The sequence below is a fragment of the Mobula birostris genome, chromosome 5, assembly GCF_030028105.1.
Source record: "Mobula birostris isolate sMobBir1 chromosome 5, sMobBir1.hap1, whole genome shotgun sequence".
Classification (NCBI taxonomy): domain Eukaryota; kingdom Metazoa; phylum Chordata; class Chondrichthyes; order Myliobatiformes; family Myliobatidae; genus Mobula; species Mobula birostris.
The window spans coordinates 175,066,541-175,079,502 of NC_092374.1; the positions used below are offsets into that span (position 1 = coordinate 175,066,541).

At 49.9% G+C, this 12,962-nt stretch overlaps 1 non-coding gene across 1 annotated transcript; it reads right to left on the reverse strand.

Moving 5' to 3' along the window:
- Positions 1-7,661: 7,661 nt before the first annotated feature.
- On the reverse strand, positions 7,662-7,825 carry LOC140198513 (U1 spliceosomal RNA). Its single transcript, XR_011886181.1, has one exon. It is a non-coding gene; the product is annotated as a U1 spliceosomal RNA (small nuclear RNA).
- Positions 7,826-12,962: the final 5,137 nt, after the last annotated feature.

The window sequence follows — 12,962 nt, forward strand, 5'->3', positions numbered from 1 at the left end:
AAAAGTACTGAGCTAATAAGGACAACTAGGCCGGCAACATCTTCGCAACACAGGGGACAGGTAGATCCTCGGCACGTAGTGGAACTTGATGCCCACTTCCTCAGTTCCACACACAGCCTGATGTAACCATTCATGAAGGGGGTCATCAGGGTGAGGGTGCCATTGGTATATTTTTGTCCGCAGTGTCCATGGGCTTGTGCACTGACCTGTCTCACTTCCTCCATCTTGGATCTCCTGAAAACATCTCAAGTGATTTCCAAGCTGGAGGAGCAAGGGATAGGCCATACCTGCGCCAAGAACATCAGCTCTGAGAGCACCTCACACCTGATGACCAGGGTCTTCCCAGTTATTGATAGAGAGCATCTTCCCTGCAGACCCAATTTCTGCTTCACCTTCCCAGTCACTCCAGCCAATTCTTTGCCCAACTCAGCCCCTCCAAACCAGATCCCCAGCACCCTCAGCACCGGACCGTGAAGGGGGCACAGGACTGGTCGGGTCAGTTGCCGAAGAGCAAGGTCTCACTTTCTGTGCGGTTAACCGTGGCAATTTACTTGCCAAATGACGCTTCAAAAAGTCAAGTTTCCAAATATCATCTCACTTCTTTCCACTAGCAAATTCTCCAGCGACTTTCGCATCACGACAATACAAACAGAAAACTCCAGTTTCTGAATCATACATAAATATTTCTCATAGCTGGACGTTCGTGACCTCATGAGCTTTCGGTGTAACAGTTTCTACTATTTTGTTTAGCCATTCAACTTTAAACAAATTTGCACTTCTTTTGCGCTTCACACCCTTCGCTTCTTTTGAATTCAACATAGTGAATCAATATTTTTTCCAATAAAAACTTAGTAAGCTATCTACAGGATTTGAAACAGATCTTTGTAAACTTTACGATATGAACACCGTCCGCCAAACACAGCCGCCGCCGTGATGCAGCTGTTCAAACCAGAACAGGATAGGTGAGGTGACGTAAATTAGTGACGTGCATTGTGGTATTTGAAAAACCGACTAACTAGTTAACAGAAACAGTTAGCTAAAAGATTATTTTCAATAAGTATAATTATTAACTACTGTGTTATTTTAGGTAAGTAACTTTTTGTGCGCGCACTAATTTCCTTTGTGCGCTGGTTGAAAAACGTGTGCGCGCGCGCACATGCGCACAGTTTAGAGGGAACTATGTCACAGACCCTTCTGGACCCGACCAGCTAAATTCTTTATCAACAGTTTCTGTTTCTGTTTTAGATTTCCAGCATCTGCATTTTTTTTTCACCCAGGTCCAACAGGGTGGTGTTAATTCCAGATCATTAACCTCCAGGGTAGAAAATTCCAAATAATCCCTTGGAGAATCAGAGTGGACAGCTATGTGCAGAGCCAAAAGAGATGGGGGAGATTTTGAACAATTTCTTTTCTTCGGTATTCACTAAGGAGAAGAATATTGAATTGTGTAAGGTAAAGGAAACAAATAGGATAGTTATGGAAAATATGAGAATTAAAGAAGAGGAAGTACTGGCACTTTTAAAGAATATAAAAGTGATAAGTCTCCGGGTCCGGATAAGATATTCCCTAGGACTTTGAGGGAATTTAGGTGGAAATAGCAGGGGCTCTGACAGAAATATTTCAAATGTCATTAGAAACAGGAATGGTGCCAGAGGATTGGCGTATTGCTCATGTGGTTCCATTGTTTAAAAAGGTGTCTAAGAGTAAACCTGGCAATTATTGGCCTGTGAGTTTGACGTCAGTGGTGGGTAAATTGATGGAAAGTATTCTCAGAGATGGTGTATATAATTATCTGGATAGACAGGGTCTGATTAGGAACAGTCAATATGGATTTGTGTGTGGAAAGTCATGTTTGACAAATCTTAATTGAATTTTTGATGAGGTTACTAAGAAAGTTAACGAGGGTAAAGCGGTGGATGTTGTCTATATGGACTTCAATAAGGCCTTTGACAAGGTTCCACATGGAAGGTTAGGTAGGAAGGTTCAATCGTTAGGCACTAATATAGAAGTAGTAAAATGGATTCGGCAGTGGCTAGATGGGAGATGCCAGAGAGTAGTGGAGGAGGTTTACTAAATTGAGAGAGTACAGAGGAGGTTTACTAAAATGTTGCCTGGGTTTCATCTCCTAAGTTACAGAGAAAGGTTGAACAAGTTATGTCTCTATTCTTTGGAGCGTAGAAGGTTGAGGGGGGGGGGACTTGATAGAGGTATTTAAAATTATGAGGGGGATTGATAGAGTTGATGTGGTTAGATTTTTTCCATTGAGAGTGGGGGAGATTCAAACAAGAGGACATGGGTTGAGAATTAGAGAACAAAAGTTTAGGGGTAACATGAGGGGGAATTTCTTTACTCAGAGAGTGGTAGCTGTGTGGAACGAGCTTCCAGCAGAAGTGGTTGAGGCAGGTTCGATGTTGTCATTTAAAGTTAAATTGGATAGATATATGGACAGGAAAGGAATGGAGGGTTATGGGCCGAGTGCAGGTCGGAGGGACAAGGATAGGGTAAGAGTTCGGCACAGACTAGAAGGGCCGAGATGGCCTGTTTCCATGCTGCAATTGTTATATGGTTATATTAGTCCTGTCTGAATGAAGGAATTTCTTCATAGTGAGATTTGATCTCAGGGTCTTTGAGTTATGAGTCAAATAACGTAACCTCTCCGTCACTCAGTCATGATGAGGGGTCTCTACCCAAAACGTTGATTGTGCATTTCCCTGCCCAGAATTTGAACATTTTAATTTAGAGATACAGTATGGTAACCGGCCCCTCCAGTCCAACGAACCCACGCCCCCCGCACTTACGCTCACGTCATCAATCAATCTACCAGCCCCTACGTCTCTGGAATGTGGAGGAAACTGGAGCATCCGAAGGAAATCCACATGGTCACGGGGAGAGTGTACAGTCCAGGCTCCTTACAGGCAGTGGCCGGAGTTAAACGCAGGTGGCCTGCACTGTAACAGTGTGATGCTCACCACCGTGTCGCCCACAGACGCTGCCAGACCCACTGAGTTTCTCCAGCACTTTGCACAGTGCTGCCCATTTCCAGCACCCGCAGTGTCTTGTGCCTCCAACTTGTATTCCCTTTTGAATCTAGAATCATTTTCCTCGAATCTAGGACTAAGGGCCAGTGTTTAAAACTATGTCAGCCGGTTGAGGCAGAGCGAAAAGCTACTATCGTGTCTTTCTGTCAGAGAGTTATGATCTTGGTAATGACCAGTGTATGCAGAGTCTTTGAATCTTTTTAAAGACGGAAGTGAATAGATACGTGACTAGCAGGGGGTGAAAGGTCTCTATGGAACAGATGGACAGGCTTATGGGTTTAAGGTTACAGTCAGATCATAATTTTATATGATGGAGAAGGCCAATCGGCCTTCCTCTGTCTATGCCAGTTTACATAAATAATCCCTTTCCTCACCGAAGGGTCTCGGCCTGAAACGTCGACTGCACCTCTTCCTACAGATGCTGCCTGGCCTGCTGCGTTCACCAGCAACTTTGATGTGTGTTCCTTTCCTCGCTGAATCCCTTTCCCCGAACCTGTTTTCCCGACATTCCCAGCTGATCACTGATTCCGTTTGCTCTTGTCTGGGAGACATCCCGGGCTGCAGAGAATGGATTACAGGACAAGACGAAACAAATGCGAAGCACTGACGAGGACTAGGCAGAGAGCCGGTGGAGCAGCTGACTGCAGCCGGCAGTTCCCGGGCAGTCGGTGCGGGGACGCCTCTCCGTGCCACGTGTGCGGGAAGCGCTTTGGCTGGACACGCTCCTGCGGGTTCACACCGGAGAGAAGCCTTTCGAGTGCACTGTCTGCAGGGAGAGAAATCACACATCCAGTACTCCTATTCAACACAGAAAATTCATAGCGGCGAGAAGACGTTTGCCTGTGCTCTGTGCTCAAGGAAGTTCTACACACCTTGTGACCTGAGCAAACACGAGCAGATTCACACGGGCGAGAAGCCGTGTGAATGTAGCGTGCGTGCGAGGAGATTTCACACGTCCAGTAACCCGATCCAACATCAGCAGGTCCAGGCGGATGGGAAAGCGTTTGAATGTGCTGCGTGTAAAAAGCGGTTCTATACCTCCAGTCTTTTGACCCAGCATCAGAAGATTCACACCGGAGAGAAGCCTTTCGAATGGACTGTGTGCGGGGAGCGGTTTTTCCGGTCTGGTTACCTGATCGAGCATCAACGGGTTCACACCGGGGAGAAGAGGTTCAGGTGAGCAGTGTGTGAGAAGAGATGTCACACACCCAGCAACTTGAACGAGCACTTCAAAATTCACACTGGGGAGAGGCCTTTTGCATGTTCAGTGTGCAGAAAGTGCTTTTACACGGCCAGTAATCTATCGCAGCATCACGCTGAGGAGAAAGCCTTTCAGTCAGCCCTGTGCCAAAAGAGGTTCAACAGTTACAACATCAGACAACGTACAGCGGGGAAGATGGCGACTGCGCAGGTTGAGCCGCCGATTACTCCCTGCGGTTTCGCACGTCCGAAGAATCTCTTTGTGGGATTACCTGTGGGTGGAGGTTACCGTGCCAGAGAATCTGTCATGCCGCTGTTCATGGTTAAAGCCGGCAGAAGAAATGCCGGTGAGGTGCCATTTTGTAGAAGAATGTGTCCTCCAGCTGTTTTGGGAGGTTTCAGCCCGCCCCTCCCCTCACCGTGTTCACCACAGACCTGCACGGTGCTCTCGTTCGGATAAAGACCCTGCTGTCCCGTCACCCCTCTCCTCTGTTTAAGTTGATCCCACTGCCTCGTCACTCTGCGCACTGGAATGTGTCGTCACGCAGCTTCCACCGGGATGTAATAATCAGCTCACAGCCGTCCGCTGTGATCTCCGTTCATGCCCGGAGTCGGACTGTGCCTGGTTACTGATTCTGAGAATGCGAGAGATTGGTCTACAGTGTCTGCGCTGCCCTCAATTCCTCACTTCACTCCCCCCTCCAGCAGCCCTTTCCAAAGGTCGACGCGCAACCCTATCTCCGACCTCCTGCGATACCCTCGCCCAGTGGGAGCGATCAGCGGCCCGCTGCCCTGGTCTGAAGCGGCACCCTGTGCACAGCTCTCTGCCGGGTTTGGCCCCCTCTTTACCTGCTCGCTGCTCTCTGGGGATGGCAGCCTCCTGCTCGCCATGAACTGCGTCTGAGGGTGGCTCAGGTGTGTTGAAGTCTCATGCAGCATCACAGGCAGCTTCTTTCAGTGAGTGGCATTTGCTGAAGGCCACTGCGTCAGTGTTGTTATGGGGTGCAGTTACCTGGGGACACTGTGTCCAGATCACCACTCCCTGGTGTAAAAGGTGCTGACTGTTTACTTGGAATGTAATCGGTGTTGTAAGGATTTAGCTGTTGAATTGTTGGAGAGATCCACCTGATAAAAAGTATTGTTTAAAAATCAATATATTACCAGGATATGTATTTCCAAATCTTGCCATATGTCTCTGTCCAATTAACAACTTCACTCATTTTCTTTTAGGTATTACTCTCACTCTGAGCCCATAGTGCCCCTTCCCTCTTTAAACTTGTCTTCCCATCCTGGTCTCCTCGCTCCTGTTTTCCCCTCACTACTTCCACCTCGATTACCCTGTCACCACACCACCCAATCCCTCCCGAGGCCCACTGCTCCCCACTCCAGCACCTCCTCCCCAGGTGTGCCCGGCTGCTGAACGGGGAGTTTACCCCGCCCCTGTTCGTTGTTCAGCTCCTTGTGGTCACTGACTCTGCCCGTCCCGGGTGTCCAGCCTGGAACGGATCAGGTAACCGAGTGCTCTTCCCATTCATCACCATGGCTGTGCGTGCAACGATATTGGCCAGGACTGTCCATTTGGCCTTTCCAGTTCTGTCTGTACAAGGATGTGGGCCAGTATCAGGCCATTCGGCCCCTCCTGCCTGCGCTGCCACTCCAAAAAGTTCTTGGCTGATTCGACCTTGGCCTCCACATCACCTTCCTGTGGTCTCTCCGTACCCCTCGACTGCCATGCAGTTTCGATATCTGTCAGTCTCCAACTTGAAGGTGTTGACCGACTCTGCCTCCACCACTCACTGGGGGTGAGATTTCGAAAGTCGCCCCTCCCTCACCCCGCGGAGGGAAGGAATTCTACCTCTCAGCCGCCTGATACAGGCATCATTCCGGGGCTCTGCTCACTATTTCCAGATCTCCCCCATCCCCACCCCCACCCTGGGAAAACACCCTGCCAGAGTTCAATCCCAGACAAGAGGAAATCTGCGGATGCTGGAAATCTGAGCAACGCACACAAAGTGCTGGAGGAACTCAGCAGGCCAGGCGGCGTCTATGGAAACTTGTCTTTTCATTCCCACCCCCACTCCCCGCCCCGCAAGTGGGTAAGCTCAGGTTTTCCCTTCCTTACGTTCAAACTGCCAACACCTTGCCCACACACCTCACCTCTCCTCTCCATATCCCTCTTCGTGCCCCCCTTGCATCGTGCTGCCCCACATATCTGTGTATCACCAGTAGATCGGGCTACAATGCACTCATTCCCTGCATTCACATCATCAGCATCAGAGGTTTCAGCCCTGTGAACACTCACCAGTTTAACTGATCACGGCTCTCTGTCCTCTGCTACACTCCCACCGCTCTCTCCAAAATGATCTGTCACCGCTAACCCTGTGATGTCTTGTGCAGGAAGTTTTTATACTGAGCATCCGGAAACCCGGATACAGTATATCATTGAACCCCCTATCTATCCTCACAAATGTCTGACAAATGTTCTCAAACACAATTTCCTTTTCATAAAGTCACATTGATTCTGCCTTTTTTCTAAGTGTCCTGTTGCTGGTCCACGACTAACTGGTCCAGTATTTTCCCAGTAACTGATCTACAGGCTCCTACTTCTCTCTCCCTCCTTCCTTGAATGGTGGTGTTGCAATGCTCTAGGACCTCCCCGGAGAATCCACGGAATTTTGGTGAGTCATTGACTCTACAGCGATGTGCTTCGGGAGCCCAGGATACAGACTCTCATATCCTGGGTACTTACTTTTGCCCCAAAATAGTTTGCCTCACACCTTGCTTCTAGTGATGAAGATTCCATTATTGAGATGTTTTCTGCGACCTACCAGTGAGATCAAGGTGGAACCTCTGCCATTTTAGAATTCCCCATCATTAATTCCTGGCCCCATGTTGTCTGGTTCTTCCAAAATTTAAAATCTATCCCCAGCCTTGAAAAGACATGAATGATCGTGGAGTTTAAGTGAGGAAGAGGTGGTCTGAGGGAGATGTGCCAGATCGTGTGCAGAGAGGGAGTACCTGTAGGCATTATAGGGGAGATAGACATGCACCGGAGGCTGCAGTGACAAGATTCAGCTGGTGAGATAGCTAGACTGGAGCAGAGTTGCTCATTGTGCCTCCGATCACAGGTGTCTATTCCGTGAAACACCTTTCCGAGTGCCAGTTAACTCATCGCCTACACACTGCTCCCTGCCCCTTTAGTCCTTTCCCCGGTCCCCTGGTGTGACGGTGCGGTCTCGCCATTATTTGTGATGGGAACCATCCTCTCAAAAAAACTTTGAGTTACCAACCTCCGGGCATTCTAAAACCATTAGAGAGCACAGGAACCCGCCCACGATGCCCGGACACCAGGTGAGGAAAACGGACTCGCAGGGACTGGCGTTGTGCGGATAACGAGTTGGATTCTAGCTTTCAACCGAAGGTCAGGGGAGAGCGCGAACGCAGTCCCCCACTACCACAAATTTTGCAGTCGAGTATCCCGCATTTGGGGACATCGCAGGCATCAGCACACCCGCAGTGCAATGGGATAGCCTCATCCTGGAACCTCAGCCTTACTGATCACCGACAGTTCCCTGCCAGGTAAGTATGATCTCTTAGCCACCTCACCCCCGGCCAATCATGCTCATCACTCCTTACCATCCTCACGACCAGCAATTTCAAACATTTTCTTTCATTCCCTCAACACAACCAGCAGCCTACACACGCATGTATCTCCTCGAGTTAATATTCGTCTCTTGTAAATTACTGCAGCTTTTAGACATTTCGCACCCGCTTCTTCTTTGCATATTTTCCATAAAAGGAAATAGCCTCTCTGACGACCCAGCTGCAATTTTAACACTGACCACGAGGTGTCACACCACCCCGCGGTTTTATTCAGCGGCTGCGGTACGTGTGAGTGGTGTCCGCGGCTCCTGTGCGCTCAGCCTCGCTGCCCGGCCGCGTTCTGCTCGCCCAGACCGCCAGGTTCGTACTGCGAACTCGCAGTCACGGCTGGGGCACCCTGGAGAAAAGCCGGGGTCTTGGAGTTTCTCCGTGTATTGAAGATTCAATGAGTTGCTGTTCTGGTCACCGGAAAGAATGAATTCAGAGTCCCCACCGGGAAGTGAACATAATGTCGCAAAATTGTTGTGACCATCTAAAGCTGGGGGTTGAACCCGGTTAAGCATCGGGGCAGGCTTTGACTGCAGTGCCAGAGAAAACCAGATGGAAAACTATGATCTGGAACGGGTAATGGTGAACATTTGCCATGGCTTTGAGTCGTACACCTGATCAGGGAAGAGGCCGTGCTGCAGGATCGGTGCTGCGCTCCCAGCTCCTCGCAGTGGGAATCGATGTGATCCAAGCAGTCAGTGAGGGTACAAAGAGCTAAATATGGTCGCTGTGTTGTTCGTAATCAAGATAAACTCAGCTGCCGGGAAACGTTTCTTACAGGTGACGGCTGGGGTCAGCATCGCAGCAATATCACGGACTGAAATCCAATCGAAAGACGTACCCAGCAGGTCCCTACCGCATCTCGGTCTCATCGCGCATGAAGTGCCACTAGTCTTCCACTGTTTGCTCAGTAACGTGTGCACCTTGTTATTTCTTAGTTCATTTATCGTAATATCACTTTATGTGTTGTGTGTGAGTTATCTGTACTGGTTGTGCACTTGAAAAAAAAAAATCTGCAGATGCTGGAAATCGGAGCAACACACACAAGATGCTGGAGGAACTCAGCAGGCCAGGCAGTATCTATGGAAAAGAGTACAGTCGGCGTTTCGGGCCCAGACCCTGCCGTCCTAGTCTGGGGCTGGAGTGCGGAGAGTGGGTGGGACAGGATCTGTGGGTGGGAGATCCCCTCCCGCTTTCCACCATTGTCTCAGATTTAGACTCTACTGCCTTGGGAAATTTGCCACCATCCACTACGCCCTGGTGATTTTATAAACAAGGTTATCACTCAGTCTCATTTGCTCTGGGGAAAAACAATCTCAGATCATCCGATCACCCCTAATAAATGAAACCACCATTCTCGGGAAATAAATCTTATCTGCACCTTTCCTGGTTTAACTCCTGGATGACCGGATGTGTACACATGTCATAAGGAGGTGGCTGGGAACGGACCCAAGTGCCAGACACAGACACTGAAGTACTAGGGACAGGACTAGGATACAAGGCAATGGCAAGGACATGGACAGGAAAACCAGGAACCTGGAACAGGACTGAACAAGGGAACTAGGAGCCCGGGCATGGACTCCTAGCCAGAGACTGGACAATGATCCAGTACCTGGGTCTTGCCTCTGACTTGGACCCCAGAACTAGGCAAGGACGAGGCTTGGCAGGCAGGCAGGACGAGGCAGAAATCTACAGGTGAGGCTGGAGACTTGAGGCGAGGCTTGGCTCCTCCTGGGCAGGGCGTGGATCACCACCCGACAGAGGCAAGGGACAGGAAGGGACAGAACCAACCCCAGGTAACGGCGAGACAGCCTGGCTTACCTGGGCAGAGGCAAGGGACAGGAAAGGAGCTAGGAACAGGGTGGCTCCAGGACCAGACAGCAAGACAAGGCAAGGCTGCTGGCAATGCAAGGCGAGACAAGAACTTCAGGCAAGGAAACAAGGCAGGGGAAGGGATACAAGGAGTAAGGACAAGAGCAATACAGCAGCCACACCCTGGTCTCTGAAGGTATTTATGCAGCCAGCCCCAACGAGCATCAGCTGTTTCAATTAGCTCAACAAGAACAGAAACAGGGTAGATAGGAGAACCTGGAGCAAGGGTTGATGGACCGGACCGTGAACCGGAATATGGACTTCACGGACCGGACTATGACAACACATTAAACCAAAACTGGCCTCACCCACATCTTGTTCAACTGTAACATGACATCCCAACTCCAGCCGTCAATATCCTGACCGAAGGCCATTGCTCTCCCCACCTGTGTCATCATTGTCAGAGAACTGTGCACAATACCACTCAGTTTCTCCATCGTACAGGAATCTCTATGGCCCTCCAATTCAGTGAACGCTCCCCTCTGTACATCCGCCACCTCCCACACCTAATTCTCCAGCATCCTCACAGACATCCATCACTCCCACACTCCAAACTGTCCAGCATCCTCACACCGGGATGGACATCCATCACTCCCACACTCCAAACTGTCCAGCATCCTCACTCCGGGATGGACATCCATCACTCCCACACTCCAAACTGTCCAGCATCCTCACACCGGGATGGACATCCATCACTCCCACACTCCAAACTGTCCAGAATCCTCACTCCGGGATGGACATCCATCACTCCCACACTCCAAACTGTCCAGAATCCTCACTCCGGGATGGACATCCATCACTCCCACACTCCAAACTGTCCAGAATCCTCACTCCGGGATGGACATCCATCATTCCCAGACTCCAAACTGTCCAGAATCCTCACTCCGGGATGGACATCCATCACTCCCACACTCCAAACTGACCAGAATCCTCACTCCGGGATGGACATCCATCATTCCCAGACTCCAAACTGACCAGAATCCTCACTCTGGGATGGACATCCATCACTCCCACACTCCAAACTGACCAGAATCCTCACTCCGGGATGGACATCCATCACTTCCACACTCCAAACTGTCCAGCATCCTCACACCGGGATGGACATCCATCACTCCCACACTCCAAACTGTCCAGAATCCTCACTCCGGGATGGACATCCATCACTCCCACACTCCAAACTGTCCAGAATCCTCACTCCGGGATGGACATCCATCACTCCCAGACTCCAAACTGTCCAGAATCCTCACTCCGGGATGGACATCCATCATTCCCACACTCCAAACTGACCAGAATCCTCACTCCGGGATGGACATCCATCATTCCCAGACTCCAAACTGTCCAGAATCCTCACTCCGGGATGGACATCCATCACTCCCACACTCCAAACTGTCCAGAATCCTCACTCCGGGATGGACATCCATCACTCCCACACTCCAAACTGTCCAGAATCCTCACTCCGGGATGGACATCCATCATTCCCAGACTCCAAACTGTCCAGCATCCTCACTCCGGGATGGACATCCATCACTCCCACACTCCAAACTGACCAGAATCCTCACTCCGGGATGGACATCCATCATTCCCACACTCCAAACTGTCCAGAATCCTCACTCCGGGATGGACATCCATCACTCCCACACTCCAAACTGTCCAGAATCCTCACTCTGGGATGGACATCCATCACTCCCACACTCCAAACTGTCCAGAATCCTCACTCCGGGATGGACATCCATCACTCCCACACTCCAAACTGACCAGAATCCTCACTCCGGGATGGACATCCATCATTCCCAGACTCCAAACTGTCCAGAATCCTCACTCTGGGATGGACATCCATCACTCCCACACTCCAAACTGACCAGAATCCTCACTCCGGGATGGACATCCATCACTCCCACACTCCAAACTGTCCAGAATCCTCACTCCGGGATGGACATCCATCACTCCCACACTCCAAACTGACCAGAATCCTCACTCCGGGATGGACATCCATCATTCCCAGACTCCAAACTGTCCAGAATCCTCACTCTGGGATGGACATCCATCACTCCCACACTCCAAACTGACCAGAATCCTCACTCCGGGATGGACATCCATCTCTGCCATCAGATTTCTGAACGGACAGCGAACCCAGATACACTACCTCACTACTTCTGTTCCAACAAGAGTGAATCTGCAGATGCTGGAAAGCCCAGCAACACACACAAAATGCTGGAGGAACTCAGCAGGCCAGGCAGCATCTGTGGAAAAGAGTGGACAGTCGGTTTTTCGTCTGTATATAAGGGGCCAGCCAGTGGTTTAGTGGCATCAGCACTGGACTTTGAGATGGATAGTCCTGAGTCTGAATCCAGCCAGATCCCAAACCTGGGCAGCAGTGTCTGTGTGGAAGAAAGACTTGACAATATACAGTACACAGTTACAATCAGAAATGCAGTGCACTGCCTTGGTAAGTAGCAGGGCCAGTACTTGTTCACTCAGATCTCTACTGGCTGTGAACAGTGGGCTGGTGCTACTGAGTGTCTGCTCACCAGCTCTTGTTAATGTGGAAACACAACCCTCCCACAGCTTTAGAAAGAGTCGTTACGACACACGCACACACACACACACACACACAAGGTATGAACCCACGACCCACGGTATGACAGGAAAGATACTAGCATTGGTGGAATATTGGCTGACTGGCAGGAAACTAAGGAGGCCACTTCTGGTTGACTGCCAATGACTAGTGACGTTCTGCGGGGGTCGTTGTTGGGACCGTTTCTTTCCATATTATATATCAATGATTTGCATGATGGAATTGAAGGCTCTGTGGCCGGGTTTGCGGATGATATGAAGATAGGTAGAGGGCAGGTAGAGTTGAGGAAGCAGAGTGTCTGCAGAAGGACTTAGGAAGATAAAGAGATTGGACAAAGAAGTGGAAGGTGGAACAGAGTGAAGGGAAATGTATGGTTATGCACTTTGATAGAGGAATGAAAACAAAGGCTATTTCAAAACAGGGAGAAAAGTTCAGCAACCAGAGGTGAAAAAGCACTTGGGATTCCTTGTGCGGCATTCCCTAAACATTAACTTGTGGGTTGAGTCGGTGGTGAGGAGGGCCAGTGGAATGTTGGCATTCATTTCGAGAGGACTAGGGTGTAAAAACAAGGATGAAATGCCGAGACTTTGTAAAGCACTGGTCAGATCGCACATGGAGCATTGGGA